This window comes from Rousettus aegyptiacus, unplaced genomic scaffold (genome assembly GCF_014176215.1).
Source record: "Rousettus aegyptiacus isolate mRouAeg1 unplaced genomic scaffold, mRouAeg1.p scaffold_m13_p_1, whole genome shotgun sequence".
NCBI lineage: Eukaryota > Metazoa > Chordata > Mammalia > Chiroptera > Pteropodidae > Rousettus > Rousettus aegyptiacus.
The window spans coordinates 66,162,419-66,179,647 of NW_023416284.1; the positions used below are offsets into that span (position 1 = coordinate 66,162,419).

General features: G+C 33.5%; 1 protein-coding gene across 3 annotated transcripts in view; it reads left to right on the forward strand.

Moving 5' to 3' along the window:
- Positions 1-17,229, forward strand: part of ABCD3 (ATP binding cassette subfamily D member 3) — a 64,712-nt gene that overhangs the window by 957 nt on the left and 46,526 nt on the right. The gene's annotated exons all lie outside the window — the stretch shown is intronic.

Below are 17,229 nucleotides of genomic sequence, written 5' to 3' on the forward strand. Positions count from 1 at the left end.
GAAGGGAGAGAATTGAGTTACTGTTGCAGGATGATAGGCATAACAAGTTTATTTGCCGGGAGACACTTGGCTTCAGCAAACGATTGAGGTTACTTTCCAAGCATTCTTGCCAGTTACTGGATATTTCATATTAACTTGGCATACTACTTTCATGTATTTTATTTCATTTCTCTGGGCAGATAACTGTTGTCTTCTGTTTTTGATTTGCCTGAAATTTTTGATTTGTTGTAGACTTTGGGCTAGAACACTGACAAGTGGCCTAACTTTTTTTTGGAATTCTTATTAACCTTTTCCTAGCTTCTATAACTTACTAGTAAGTCTGAAGTGATCGTCTTTCTCTTCCTTCCTAAATCCTTTTAACAAAGTTGAACATGATTTGCATCTTTGTCTGAACAGTACAATGCCTATTCACTTTTCTACTATTTAATTCGCCTTTAAAATGATTAATTCTGGAAAATACAAGCATTGTTTTCTATTGGATTGTATGCTTTCTGAGCCCCCAATTGCAAATGGAAGTTGTCTGAGAATATGCCAACAGAAAATGTTAAAGGCTGTAAAATCACTTTGAATTACATTTTTGCAGAGAAGAATTTCAGTGCATGGAACAGGTGTTTTAGTACGGGGGAGGGGAACTGGAGCCCTTAAAGCTCTGGCTTACTTTTATGATTTTTTTTTTAAACTGCTTTATTGTAGTATTACATATAGAAAAGTATATGTATCACAGTAGAGCTTGAAGAATTTTAACAAATAGAACTCAAACGTGTTGTCAGCACTCAGATCTGCACCCATTCTTATCAGTATCCCAGAAACTCTTCACGTCCCTTTTTGTCATGGCTTAGGAGGGAACTGGTTTCCAAGACCATAGATTATTGACTATAGAAAAGTTTTAAGCATAATCTATTGGGAAATAATAACAATAGTAGCAAACAGTATAATAGAATAACAATTTTGAGTATTTATTATCGTAAAATACTTTAAAATCTTTTTGATAAACGTTTGTGGGAGAATTCCAATTGTGAGAATAAGCATAAAGTTTAAATTACTGAAATAAAATAATTGAGTTATTTAAAAACTTAATTCTTAAAAAAAGAATTAAGAATGGTGTTCAGTCTGTCTTCGTACATGTTATACTTCCAGAATCTTATAAATATCTTTATAGGCACTATCTTTGGCTTCACAGTTTGAAGATTAAATAATTCTGACTTCATATTTTACTGGCTTTTTGGTTACAGCTAATTAACTTTACTATCTGGTGCTTAATTAGGAACGTGTGGCTGCTCTGCCTTTTTTTGTCTATGCTGTTAACAGTAGGTTTGTCTTAGAAGATATTTCTTGGAATCAGGTAATAGAGCTAATAAAACCACTTTAAAAGTTACAAAGTCACATTATTTCAAACATTAAGAGAATGAGTAATTTAATGTTCTGAATTAACTGAATTAGTTAATGCAATTTTTTCACCCAGTTTGACTAATATATATGACTTTTTATTATGAAAATTACATATATGCAAAGTAAGCTGAATGATATAATGAATTCCCTATACACTTTACCCAAGAAGTACCATCAACATTCTGCCAGTCTTGTTTTACTCATAGCCCCTTGCTCCCCATCCCTTATTTTTACAGGTTTTTAAGTAAAATTTATAGGTGTTGAACTGTACAAATCTTAAGTTATATTTATTTTAAATAAATGTGTATAGCAGTGTAGCACACCCCTGTCATCGATTAGAACATTTTCATCTTCCCAGAAAGTTCCCGTTTATTCATTTCCTGCCATCACTGTACTTTTTTAAGCTTAGTTTTGCCTGATTCATATATCTTATTTTGTTCCTTACTTATGGGGAATAGTGGAATCTTTTTACTCATGGATAAAGGAGACCATGTGTTCAGTTCAAAGGAAGTACCCGTTTAGAATGTTGTAGTACTGTGCTAGTGCTATGGGATGAAGAGTGTGTGTGTATTGTGTGTGTGTATTGCATATTCAATAAATATGTGACTTTTTTCAGGGTGCTTACATACTTGTTAGAAAAAATTTAAATGTGAATTACTTAAAATGTAAGATGATGACAGAATGCAATGTATAGACAGATATGGCTTAGTTCTGAAAAAGGAAAGAATAATATGTTCGGGAGTTAGGGAGGACTTTATGAAGAGTGTGAGTTAAGCCTGTAAAGAGGACGGGAATGGATAAGTGAAGATAAACTGAATGTTATAGCAGCCTTTATTAGATTTTTGTTGTGTTTTATAATAAGAAAAGAAGCATTATTGTGCCCTTTTAATCCACTTTTTACTACTTCCAGAGCACTTTGTAAAGAAATACAAATATTTTATTCCTTTATTAAAATCTTTCAGCTATTCTGAAATACAAATTTCTTAGTATGAGAGTTTGGGGTTCATGATCTGGTCCTTTACTATTACTTCTCCTACTCACCCAGCTGTGTGGAATTTTCTGAGTATGACAAGCTCTGTCCTGTCTGATGGTAATCACTGTCATCCTCAGCTCTTCTCTCCACCCTTCGATGTTTATTTTCCTTTACGATACAGCTCAGTCAACACTTTCTTTTAGGTGTTTATGTCTTTTCCTGATCTCCAAACTGATGTTGTCCTCAGCTCTCATACAGTAAGCTTTCTTCTACTCTAGTAGTTACCACTCTATATTGTGCTAGTTTATTTTCTTGGCTTCTGCCTATCTCATACTGTGAGTTTCTTGAGGTCACGGACTGAGTTATCTTTAAATTCCTCATTTGCATATGTCACGGGATAGACACTCAGTGTTTATAGGGTGGACAAATGATGTGGGATAGTTGAACTTGAAAGGGTAATTGCCTGACAGGCAGTTGACATGTGGGACCAGTACAAACATGACTAAAGACATTATCTTCATAGAAGTAATAGTTGTATCCCTACGGGATACATGAGCTGAATTTTGGGATATCTGTGGGCCAGTTTTAGAAGGCAGGGAAAAGGACCATTCTGCCCACCAAAGTGTTTTATGATTGGGAAACAACAACAAAAACCTCAAAGCAAAAACAGAATAAAGCAGTTTCTTTCCCTTCCCATTAATGCTTGTCAGAGTTCAGATTTCTCTTCCTGGATTTCAGAGCTTTCTTCCATCTGGTCTCACCTTACCTGGCTAATCTTATATGCCACTGCCTGCCAACGAGTACTCTCTGTTCCAAGTAGGCCAGTTTCTGCACTGTTCTCTGAACAAATCACGCTTATTCCTGGTTTGGGAGTTTTATTCATGAGCCATACCTGGACTATCTATCTCTGTATCCTCTGTTCTTCAACTCTTATCCTTTAAGTGTTAGGCCAGGGTCACCCTTCCATGAAATATTATTTAATAAATCTTGATGATCTAAATGATGATCACCTCCTTTTTAACCTTCTGAAGCATAAATTTAGGTACCTTTGTTTTATTTATTAATTGCTTGACTGGATGTAATCTAGCTGTCAGCCTTCAAGATGTGGCTAAGTACATTAGCTCATGAGGTGATCCTTCATCCTTTTCAAAGCCCCAATCTTTTAGACACCCCTTATTTCACTTCTTTGCTTCTGCTCTATTTTGGATCCGACTTAACATCTTGTCTGTTGAGCCTGCCTTTTTAGTATCTGACTTAATTCCTCTAAAGCATCAGTCTCAAAGCAGATTTTGTATTAGAGTTTTATTGAAAATTTGGAAGTAGTAGCAGGGATTAGATCTCAGCATAGTGAACAACTTAAAATGGAGACTTTTTTTATTTACAAGTTCTTTAGACATGCCTACTGTTGGAATTTGTTGACTGTTTTTCCCTGGGGCTCAGTCCTGCAGCCTGTTGCAGGATCTCTTCTGTACTCCTTGGATGTTCTCATATCTCTAGCTTTGCTTCTCTACTTTCTCCCCACTAACCTTTCTACAACTTTACTGCATGCTTTTTCTTCCTGAGATCTCCTTTAAAATCAAGCTCAAGAAGGGGCTGGTTTCACTTTTCTCAGTTTCACAGGCCCACTGAATGTTTTGCAAAGCACAGGTATGAGTCAGGTGAAGGATTGGAGCTGCATGAGACCCTTAGAATGAACCTTGGGTAGGTCTTAAAGGAGCTAACCCTTTTCCCTGTTTGGATCCTCAGAGTAAAAGGAGATGCTTAAGCAACCATAAATGAAGAAAGCCTTAAAGGATTTACCAGGAAAAGCAGCTGTGTACTGGAATCAACTGATATAGGTCAGGTCCAGAGCAGTGTACTTAGAACTGTGTAGCTGTAATCTACTGGTGGAGGGAACTGGGTACATCTGTTTAGTCACACTTCTCAGTTTTTAGCTTCATTGACCAGGCATTCTGTCTCAGGGTTTTTTGCACCTGCTATTCCTCTACCTGGAATGCTCTTTTCCCAGATATCCACACTACTTATTCCCTCCCCTTCATAATCTTTTATCAGACATCTCACAGTGAGACCTTCCATTGCCACTCAGTTTAACATCCTCTAACACACAAGCTCCGTCCACTTTCCTGGTTTTACTTTTTCCTTAGCACTTTCCGCTATCAAATGTGATATTTATTTTTCATATTTATCTTATTTATTGTATGTCTCTGCTGCTAGCTGTAAGTTTCATTAGGGCAGGAATTTTTGTTTATTTATTCATTGTTACAGCCTAGTAGCTACAACTGTGGCTGGCATATAGTAGACTCTCAAAAAATGTCAAATGACTCTTAACTATGAGATGTTCATTTCTTAGGGCTGTGGTTACTGTTGTTTTAAGTAACAAACTTTTCTTGCTACAAATGTAACTATTGTCTCCTTAAGTGTATTATGAGCTCTTTTAAGAGTTGGGGCCCTTTTATATTCATGGGTAAAACAAGTCTTAGAAATTTATAAAAATGGTATCATTTTTTAACATGCTTTTGACAGTTAACAATAGAGTGGAAAACATTAAAGACAATTTAAAATAATTAAAAGTCATCCATAATGTTATTACCATAACATTATTTGCATTACCTTTTATTCATTATTTATATGCATGCATTTTACATAGTTGTAATATACATGTTTACGATTTTCACTTAAAACAGAAATCTTCCCTAGGTTTCTACATGAACTTCATAAGTCTTCCTTTAAAGAAATACATAAATATTTCTTTGTGTGACTATCATAATTTTAATCTTTAAATGTTGAATATCTAGATTGCTTCTGTAATTTTTTCTCCTCTTTAATTCTCTGTCCCCTACTTCTACCCCTGACCCATGGATGTTGCCGTTTCCCCTTAAGAATTGGATTTCTGAAAGTGGGGCATCCCCTCCTTCCCACATGCTCACTAGTGCACCCTGCGTATGGTCCGTGGCACGAACCCAGGACCTGCTGCTTGCAAAGCAGACGTGCTAACCACTACACTATGGAGTCTCCTCTGCTTTTGTAATTTTTATAGATAATACTAGATATGTTTGCGAATGAACATTTCTGTCTCGGCTGAATTATTTCCTTGGAGTAAATCGCCAGAAATAGTAGTAATGAATGGAAGGTTATGAACTTCTCTTGTTTGTGGAAAGTGTGAACATTCTGAGCTACACAAATTACGCATATTACTTTTTAAGGGTTGTGACATAGAGTACTGTGAATAAATGCTAATTTAATTCTCTAATCATTTTTTATGGGGTGTTTTAGCTTTTTGGACTGCTTCAGAGGTAGAAAATGTTGCAAGATTATTTTAATTTGTAAAAATGCACGTTTTTATATACAACATTTTGGTCTTCATTATGGAAGCAGCTTGGAATAGTATAAAACATAGTCTTCAGAGTTAATTGTGGATTCAAGTTTTTTTCAGCTATTTGCTAGATCTATGACCTTGGTTAATTTACTTAACTTTTTTGAGCCTCAGTTTTCCCATCTATAGAACAGGAATAATAGCATGTACTTAATTCAGTAGGTGTGAGGATTTAAGTGGAAAATATCTTACCTCAGTAGCTTGAACAATAAATGAAAGATAACTTTAGATCTCCCTATGCTTGCTAAAATTAAAAGGACAGCAAAATCCTATTGTTAGATTTTCAAAAACTGTCGAGCCTTCCTAAAAATGTCCTCAAGCGTGCCCTTGAAAATCTCCCTAAGGAAGCCTTTTTGAATTGACAGAATCATTTACTTTCAGAGTTAGATAGTATTTAAGGTGCTTTTATGTGGCAAGGTTTCAGGCCTCTCTCTTTTTTCAGTTGCTGCTTCTTGAATATTATACTCTTTATTTCTCCACCTTTTAAGTATGGTCTGACTGACACAGTGCAATCCGCTTTTGTACATCTTAAGCTTTTGTTAGAATAAGTGAAGTTCCATTCATTTTTATGACAATATTTTCACTCATATTTAGCTTACACAATTGTTTTCCCTTCCTTTCCCCTCCTCAACTCATGTTGATTTTTTTTTAAACCCAGGTGCAGGTATTTACACTTATCTTTGGGCACATTGCTTCCTTCAAATCTTTTTTGATCCTGTACCTTTAATTAGTATTCCTTCTGTTTGTTTTCCTAATAAGTTATATTCCTGGACAGGACTAAGTATAGAACAATGTGGTTGCACCACTATAACTTTTTTATCAACAGGCACCTTTTGGATGTTGTGTTGTTTCTCATCTTTAACTTACCTAGCACCTTTCTTTCTGTTGATGACCTGGCATTCTGACAATAAGGCAAGGCATCTGATCCATATTGAGCTAGTCAGAGTCCTCCTTTGGCTTGTTTTTACTGGAATCCGTAGGGAAAGGTCTTTCTTTTGGGCCATGAACTGTAAGACCCTAGAGCTGTATGTGGCATTAGTCTCTTTTACTTAGAAAAAGTGGCGAATCCCCAATTGGTTCATCAAATGCTTCATAGCATAATAAAACTAAGTTTACAGAATTTTTATAATTCCTTCAGAGAAGAGAATGAGTTTGGTCTGACATGACTTTATTGTGAACTCATGCTTGCTCCTAGAATTTACTACTTTCTTTTAAGCACCTGTGCATACTATCAGTTTAGATAAATAAGTTGTATTTTTTTTCTAAGATTAACATCAAACTTATTCATGACCCGATGAATGAAATCTAAGTTGTTACAATGAAATATAAGTTAGAATTATAAAGAAGATAGGCTTTTTATGATTTTCTTTAGAATTATATATGCCAAATTAAATTTTATGCAAACTGGATACTGTATTTCTCTACTGTTATTTCTTTTGGAATGATTTTTATGGAATGTTAGAGCTGCTTAAAAATGGAATTTGTAGTCATTTTTATACAAATTAGGCATCATGCCTTTGCTTAAGAAGAGGCTTTTCATCATAAAATTTTTTTGATGAGGAAATTACTATTGTTTTAGGCATCTCGGTCAAGAATATAGCCTTTCAGAAGCATAAAGATAAAGAGCTTTAGATAACTAATGGTTGTGCTCTTCATTGGGGCCTATTACAGGTATCAAGATGGTTTGAAGGCCTTGTTAGGTAATACTGTGGTGAATATGCTAAAGGTGTTTTTTAAAAACATCCGTTTGTTTTCTTCTTGCTAGATTAGCAGTCCTGAATGAATACAATTAATAAACTACAAAGTTGAAAATAAAGCTCATTAAAGCGTAATCAGCAAATTTGGTATCTGCAAATAGATGTAGCAATCTCACATACCACTATAATGGTACCATAATACTACACTTAAACAGATTATAATCCATGCTTAAGAAGTTATCTGTTGCAATTAAAAATAAATGCACCATGTGGAACGAGGCACCTTCTTTAGTTTAATAATAATTTAGTTATTTAATCAGCATGTTGTGTCTACATGTCACTAAAACATTTGTATACTTTCATAAACCTATGAAGTAAGCAACATGAAACATGGTGTCTCTTTAGAAGGAAAAAGTATGATCCTATAAGGTGATCTTACTTTAGTGAATAGGACTAGACCTAAAAATTTGTTTTAAAATTAAATACTACTTTCATGCTTCATAGTTTTAAAAATTAAATATTTTTGCATTATTAAATATGCACTATGAAAAGTTTGAATACTAGAAAAAAGAAGGGACAAAACACCTATATCGTGATTATGGTCACATATCATTGATTCTAAGATGCACTTTTTTCACATTTCAGGTTCTCCGAAATTAGGATGCAATTTACAGCTGATGCATCTTAGCTTTGATTAATATGGCATTAGCATATTGTTGCATTTCCTATTTACTATGCATGTTTTTAACTTGCCTGTAAAAATACTACATGTCAGATGGACCTAGAGGTTATTATGCTGAGTGAAATAAGTCAGAGAAAGATAAATTCCATATGATTTCACTTCTATGTGGCGTCTAAGGAACAAAAAGAACAAACTAATCAAAAACAGACTCACAAATATAGAGGACAATCTGGTGACGGACAGAGGGGAGAGGGGTTGGGGAGCTGGGAGAATGGGATGAAGGATTAAAGAAGTACAAATTAATCATTGATAGATGGTCATGGGGATGGGGAACATGGCATAGGGAATGCAGGTAGCACTAATGTATTGGCTAGGTAGAAAGTCAGAGGAGAGAAAGAGCAATTAGAGGTATCATTTTATAAACTATGTAAATGTCTAACCAATGTACTGTATACTCGAAACTAATCAAATCAAATAAAGAAAAATACTACATTTCAGCTTACATCAAACTCAAATCTTCTGGATCCAAATTCAGTGTTACTGTCATTCTTCAGTACATCTTGGAGGCAAATTTAAGTTACTGAAAAGGAAGAAAAGGTAGAATCCAGATTTTTTTCTCATTCCAGAACAAGGACTGGAGGGAGTAGGTTGGCCTGGGAATCAATGAAACCACTCAAAAAAAGGAACCCAAAGATCATGCTCTAACTCAGAAAATGTTGAGTTCCTGCTCTGTGTCAGATGCTGGGTTTTAAAATATTCACTATAGAAGTGAGTAAGAGGTCTTATTCTCAAGAATTGCAGGATCTGATACAAGTTTGTACCCTACCTCAACATTTAGTGCTAAGTGCTGGGGACACAATGATAAATAAGATAGGTCACTTTCATAGATGGATCTTAGAGTGGGAGTAGATGTAAAACCTATTTCGTGCTAGTTTGGGCAGATTAAAAATTAAGTAGTCTGTTAAGAAACTCACAGACTAGTGAAAGAATCCTGTATCTTAACATTTCACACCAAATTTCTGATTTAAAAAAATCTGGTAATATTTTGTTTACAGTATTCTCCATTAAGCTACGAATACGGCTTTGTTACATTGGGAAATTAGATTTAAGGAGTTTTCAACTATAGTATTATTTTACTTTTCCCTCCCAATAACACTGGAGATGGGCTGCTTAGTAAAGAAGTGAATGGAATCTACGGCCGCGCCACCCTGAACAAGCCTGATCCCGTCTGATCTTGGAAGCTAAGTAGAAGCACAGTCGGGGCTGGTTAGTACTTGGATGGGAGACCACCTAGGAAGACTGGGTGCTGTAGGTGTAAAAAAAAAAAAAAAAAAAGTGGAGGGAGCAAGTATCAGGCAGAATACAAGGTGTGATTCCATTTGTAAGTATCAGATAATTCCCAATTTAACAATTGATGGGTCAATACATTTCTGTATATATTTTATCATTGTTTCAACAAAATAGCTCCTTCTCCTCCATTAGAGAAAATAAGAAATGTGCTAGGAAACATAACATTTATCCAGTAGATTCTGTTGAAAGTTTGTTGTATGTCAGTAGGCCAGGCATTGAGATACCAAATTGAATGAACATTGTTTCTAACTCAAGTCATGTGGAAATAAAAATACTTAGAAAATTTATACAACTCAGTATGACTAGACCTGTGGTAGGAACAAAAATCTGTAGGAGGGAGCACTGATTTGGGAATGTTTAATTCTTCAGGTTGTTTCCTGGGGAAGTTTCACATTTGTACCTGACCTTAAGAGATATATAGTGTTTTGCTAAGGAGTAAAAGGCATAGGTGAGGAAAACAGCATGAGCAAAGGCATGGAGTTGATGGAGTTCTGATTTGAGAAGAAGGGATTGCAAGGACAGGAAGCTAGAGATAATACTATTAACTGTTTATTGAGTCCTTAATTTTAGGCATTGTTCTAAATAGTTTATTCCTCACAACAGTTTTTTTGAGAGTTGGTTTATTATCTTCATTTTACCAGTGAGCAGAGAGGTAAAAATAGTACCTGATTCTAAGAGATCTTAAGTTTGAATTAGCTGTGTGGAAGGTAATAGACAGAATAAAGCATTTTAATTAAATCCTTCAGATGGACTTAGATTCAAGGAACAGTCAAGAATTATTCAGGGATTAAAAAGTCATGTTAAATTCAAAGTGAAGTTAATTTTAAAATTTTATTATAATGTATTAATATTAAAGTATAGTCACAGTGAAATACTCTACAGTTTTTTAAACCTTTTAATTTGATATTATATCACAAACAAGAAAACTGCATAAAACATGTGTATAACTTAATGATTTAAAAACAAACAAACAAACAAAATACTCTTGTAACTACCACCCAGGTCTGGAGATAAATCTTTGCCATCCACTGTAGAAACCTTACACAGTCCCCTTCTTAATCATAGCCCCTTCCCTCTCTCCTACTAGTAACTGCTATCTTAGCTTCTACAGTAATTGTATCTTTGCAATTCTTTATAATTTTGTCACCCAAATGTTCATTCATTAGTGCTGCAATTTAGCTACGTTTGTGTTTATTTAAGTCTCATTCTATATGACCCAATGCCACCTCCCCCTACCTTTTTTGACAGTTTATTTGTTGAAGCAACCAGGTATTTTGATTCCATAATCTGGATTATGTTATTGCATAATTTTTCTTCATTCTATGTATTTCCTGTCAAGTGATAGTTGGATCTAAACACTTGATCAAGTTCATATTTTGTGTTTGGATTTTGGACAAGAATACTTCCTAGGTGTTGATGTGGTTAAACCTCAAAGGGGTGTATAGTGTCTGGTTGTTCCTCTTTTTGTGATTTTAGCAACCACTGTTGTTTGATACCTAGATCAATGAATTTATTAGGGTTTGTAAAAGGTGATATTTGATTTCTGTTATTTCTTCACTTATAAGATGGATTGCTTCCATTAAAAGAAACTTTTCTTCATCTACTATTTGGTTCCCCAGTGGTACAGTTCAGTTAGGAAAGGCAGGGTAGATATTTGCTTCTTTAGTTCTCTCTTATTTTCTGATGGTGATCAATCTGTTCTTCTTAAGTGTCATTCTGAACCTATGGATTTACTACAAGTAAATAAATATTTCATGCTAACTATTTCATAGATGCTTTGGAGGAACCCTATTTTTTGAATGCAGTGAATCTTATAAACAAAATATGAAAGTGCCTCAGTTATCTCTTGCTTTGGTATTACTTCTATATAAATTTTAGAATCAGTATACTGAGATTTTGATGAGGATCATTTCTAATCTCTATATATCAATTTCTAATATTGTTATATTGCCCTCTTTTTGTTTTAATCAATCTTGCTGTGAGTTTGTAAGATGTGTAATGTGTTAATTTTGTCAAAAATCTAACTTAGTTTTGCTTTATCTCCAATTGCTGATATTTTATTTCATTATGTTTGCTTTTATGTGTATTTTTTAATTTTTTATACTTAAGTTAGTTTTGTTGTTTTTTTCTAATGTTCTGTGATTACACATTTTCAGCATTTTTTCTATGTATAGCTTTAAGGTCATAAAGTTCTCTCTAAGCACTGCTTTAGTTGTATCCCTCAGGTTTTTTGGTATGTAAATCTTATCATTTTGCAAACATATCAGTTGATGTGTGTATCATTCATTTCAAAATATTTTTTGATATCTTTAACATGACTTTTCACAAGCATAGCTCTCTATTTTTGTCAGTTACGTGTAGTTGCATAACAAACCACCCCAAGACTTAGTGGCTTAAAACAGCTATTTTCCCCCTTAATTCTGTGAGTGTTTGGGCAGTTCCTCTGCTGGTTTTGTCTGGGTTCACTTGTTAGGATGCATCTACCAGAGGACTGGCTGTACTGGCTGTATATGGTAGTTGGTGCTAGCTGGAGGCTGGGGTTCTTTGGTCCTTATCTAAGTGACTTTTTATCATCCAGCAGACTAGACCAGTACCTTACATGGTAGTGTCAGGTCTGCATTTCAAGAGGCAAAGGTGAAAGCATAAACGCTTTCACCACATTCTGTTGATTAGAATGAGTCACAGCCCGGCCCAGATTAAAGAATGGGAAAAATAGGTTACTCCTATTTAGGAAGAACACAAAGAATTTGTCTTTATATTTAATCTACCGCAATTTCCAAAACATTTGGAAATTTTTCTTGTGTTTTTTTCTTTTCATTGTGGTTATGGAGTCTAGTTTCCTGTGTGTTTGGATATTTTTGATTATAATCTAGACATTTTATTTAAAATTACTCGTAGGAATAATTTTGAAGCTTATAGTGAATATACTTTACTTTTGAGAGGAAAGTTTGCTTTAAGATGCCTGGGAGCAATATCATTCAGGAAACAAACCAAGTTCTTTAAGAGTACGTTATAAAGTTTTTAGTATAGCATCTTAATAAACAGATACAAGACTCACATTTTGTATTTTTGTTCCTCAAAGGAGCTATATCATGATATATCCACATCATTGTCTTTCATATCAACATCTCTACTCTTGAACTTTAAATCTAAATAATTTCAAAATCATGTTCTAGACAGCCCCCTGAAGTTATCTTACTGGGACTTGAGATTTAACACTTTCACAATGAGTACAAATATAATTTTCCTGAATTATTCTTCTACCTTTATTCTGTTCTCTGGAATTACTGTCCTCTGGTCACTCAAGGTACAAACTATGAGACCTGAGGAAAAAGATCTTTTGTCTTTCAGGGCATCAGTTTGGAGCTGAAGGTTTCTAATACCTCCTCTATCTTTATGTAGTTCTTTAAGTTTTTGTTCCTCTCCTCTCATTTCCATGTTCAATTAGTTCCAGCTCTTACATGTTTTCTCACCCTGTCATTTTCTAGCAATTTTCCTGTGTCTTTCTTTCAGTTCCTATACCCAGTATCTTTGTGCAAGTCTTCACTATCTCTGGGCCCTGATTGATATTGGTGTGTGCATTCCAGGCCAACTCAGTCAAAACCATGATACCAACTATTAGCTGTTTGCTAATGACTCCCCCAATCTCCAGTTCTCCTTTTGTTCCTGAGTTCTTGACTGAAATATCTGTTTTGTTTTATTTATAAGGTATCTGGATCTGGATTTACTGAAGCCTTTTTAAACTGGACATGTCTTCTTTTGAATTTACCTTTCTACTTCAAATCTATTTTTCCGACTTCTCATTCTGAACATGGGCCCTAACTCAGTGAATGTATCCCTAGGGCCTAGAGATAATGGATCTAAAGATGCATTCTTTAAGGATCCTAAAATTTTATGAGAATTTTTTAATTTTATGTTTTCATTTTGGTGATAAATTATAAAAAAGTTAGTATAAGCACATTCTAAGTCATCTGAATGACTACCATAGTATTGACGGTTTTTGTGCCTATATTTGTGTTTGGATTGTTGTTAAGTGATCATCTAAAAAGCCATATATATGGAAAACTAGTCTGCTACTTTAAGAACCTACATGAGGTTTAAGTGTAGTAATCTAAAACTGTGAAGGTTTCTGATATCTCCTCTGTCTTTACATGGTTCTTTAAGTTTTTGCTCCTCACCTCTCATTTCCATATTCAGTTAGTTCCAGCTCTTATATGTTTTCTCGCCCTGTCATTTTCTAGCAATTTTAACTTTAGTACTCATACTGAATTATTTTGCAATTAATTTTTTTTGTAGTGATAATTACAGGTGAAAGGTGTTGTTATAGCGTTTCTAAGAAACTGAAATAAGGAAGCTTTGGTTTGAAATCATGAAAATGACAGAGCAACAGAAATATAAGATGTTCCGGTACACTCCGAACAGGGTATTTCTTGGAACTTAAAGAGAGAAAATTGATGGGAGAGCTGACTGATCATGTGGCCCATTATGTGTGTTTATGTATAGAGGGGGGCTATGTATGTATTTATCTTTGCAGTGTATATATGTAGCAAACAAAATACTTATTTTCGTGAGCAGTTGCAGTATGTGGATCCCCATTTGTCTCTATAAATATCAATGTGTAACATTTATTAATAGTAAGTGCTATGCATTTTCATAGAGTATTTTAATTTTTAGAATTTTGTTTTGAGATGTACTAACAAATCAGCCCATCAATATTAATAGAGCAGTGATTTAAAACCAGTTCATTGTTTACAAAAGAAAATAATGATTATAAAAAATTCTTGGACATCAACTGGAACATATAACATAATTCTTTCAGCTCTTACCCCAGCACTAGTGATTAGTTGTAGCAGTGTTATCTTGCCTATCACTTTAAATGAATGTTGATTCTAATTTTTTTGACTTTAAAATTTTCACTTGTTTTTAAATGATAAATTTTATTTTGCGGTGTAGGAGAGCTATAAACAAAAATAATGTATACTTAATATTATGCTATACATATTTAAGGAAGCAGCAGTTTAAGGCAACACTGGGGTCTATAAGAATTTTTTTTTCTCTCCTTTCAGAATAGGTTCATACTGAGTCTAGGAAATACTGGCCTAGAAAAATGAACCAAGTGAGAAAAACTTTAGGGTCAAAATTACTGTTCTGGTTAACAAAATTCTGATTAAAGTTTTCAGAATTGTGTTCTTTTTAATTTAGTCTGAAAGCTCTGAAAATGTCTATATTTTAATCTTTGGCAATTTCTTAAACACTTGGCAAAGTGGTTAGGTCTTTAAATGAATTGTCTTATTCAGTTGTAAGGTTTTTTATGTATTCTGAATAGAAGCTTTTTCTTAGATATGTGTTTTGTAGATAATTTTTCTTAGTTCGTGGCTTATCTTTTAATTTTCTTAATTGTATCTTTTCAGAAGCAGACATTTTAAGTTTCAATGAAGTTCAGTTTATTGATTTTTTTTCCCCCCTAGTTTGTCCTATTTTATAAATCTTTAACTTAGGAATACTAAGATTTTTCTCCTGTTTTCTTCTAGAAATTTCAAAGTTTTAGCTCTTTCATTTAGGTGTATGTTCCACTTCTAATTAATTTTTGTATATGGTGTGTAATAAGGTTTGAGGTTAATTTTTTTCTTATGGCTATCCATTTAATCCAGAACATTTGTTGAAAGAATGTCGTTTCCGCATTGAATTACATTAACATCTTTGTTGTAAATCTATGGCTTTATGTATGTGGGTCTGCTTTTGGACTTTTTGGGGTTTTTTTTAAAATCTATATTTGTACTTCAATATCAAACTCTTCATTACTATAACTTTATTATAAGCTTTGAAATTAAGTACAATTCCTCCAACTTTGTTCTTTTCCAGTTTAGTTTAATTAATAAATTCAGTTTAATTTAATAAAATTTTCAAAATTTATTGATTATTGTAGTTCCTTCGCATTTACATATGGATTTTCGAATCTGCACTCTCAGCAAATAAAGCCCGGTAGGATTTTGATTGGGATTGCATTGAATTTCTAAATCAATTTGGGGATAATCAATGTCATCACGATTTTGAGTCTTCTAATCTATGAGCATGATATATCTCTGTCTAGTCTTTGATTTCTCTGCAGTGTGTTATAGTTTTCAGCATGCACGTCTTGCACATCTTCGCCCCCCCAAGTTTATCCTTAAAAATTTAATATTTTGATACTTTTGTAAAGGATATGTTTAAAATTTCAATTTCCAATTGTTCTTTGCTCTTATATAGAAATACAGTTGATATTTATATATAGATGTTGTATCCTGGAACCTGGTTGAACTACTTAGCTTTTTATAGATTCCTTAGGATTTTGTATGTAGATGTTTATAGAGTATGCAATAAAGATAGTTTTACTTCTTTTTTGCCATTCTATGCGCCTTTTATTTCTTTTTCTTATCTTATTGCACTGTATATGTCCTCCAGTAACAATACTGAATAGAAGTGGTAAGAGTTGGCATCTTTGCCATGTTTTAGATGTTAGCGTCTCAGTCTCTCATTAATAAGTATGATGATAGTTATAAGTTTTTGTTAATGTCCTTTTTATTCCTAATTTGATGAGAGTTTTTATGGTGAATAAATGATGGATTTTGTCAGGCTTTTCTGTATTGATATGATCATATGGTTTTTCTTTTTTAAAAGGACTGTTAATATGATGAAGTACGTTTGATTGATTTTTCAAATGTTAACTTGACCTTCCATTTCTTGGGTAAAACTCTCCTATAAATTTTATAAATTGTTGGTTATTGGTCTTGTCTTTCTTTTTTTGTAATGTCTTTACCAAAGAAAAATAAATTTGCACAAAGGACTTCTTGCAGCATACCGAAGTGCAGCCTACCAGAGTACAAAGGTTGTCTTGAAGGAGAACACATCTGTCATTGTTTGAGTTGTGAACTGAACTCACCACTTTTTTTTTGTGGAACGTCATTTTTACTTGAAAGAACGACTGAATAATTGTAGTTATTCAGCCTTGAATATTGCAGGCATGTTCTTATAATGCCTTCAAGGAAAAGCATTTGGCAACATTTGTTGCTAATGTTACAATTTAAACTTTCAAGTGAATTAAAATTTGGAAAACTTGTCTCTGCCACTATAAGCTTGATAGTTCCCAGTGCTTAAGACTTTTTTGATGAGATTGGTGGCAATATTAACCAATATAATTTTATAAAATACTGTATAATAAAATGTATTACATTTGGAAGGTCTACTACATAACTCTGAACCAGTATTTTTTCAAATGACTAATGCATGATGTTACAAAATTTTGCATGGGTAAAAGATCAATTAAAAATGTAAATGGACCAATGGATTTAATTATATAAGAGTACAGAAGCTCAGTGGTACGGTTTCAGACTACATTGCAACAGTTTAGTATCCCAGAAAAATATCCACAATTACTAAAATACACTTGTTTTACAACTACTTATCTATATTGTAACAGATAGAATGCAGCAGAATCATGAGAATCCAGTTGTCTTCCATTAAGCCAGACATTAATGAGCTTTGCCAAACTATGAAAACAATGCTACTTTTCTTACTAAATTGTTTTGTTTGGGAAAATATTGCTATTTTTATAAAATTTTATTTAATGGGTAATGTGTTTAATTGTCTTTAAATGAATAAATATTTTAAAAAGTTTCTGAATTTGAATTAACACATGATATTAAATATCCATAGATATAATACAATAAATAAACTGTTTTTGGGATCCTGAGACCACAAGGTTTGAAAAATACTGATGTAGAATAGT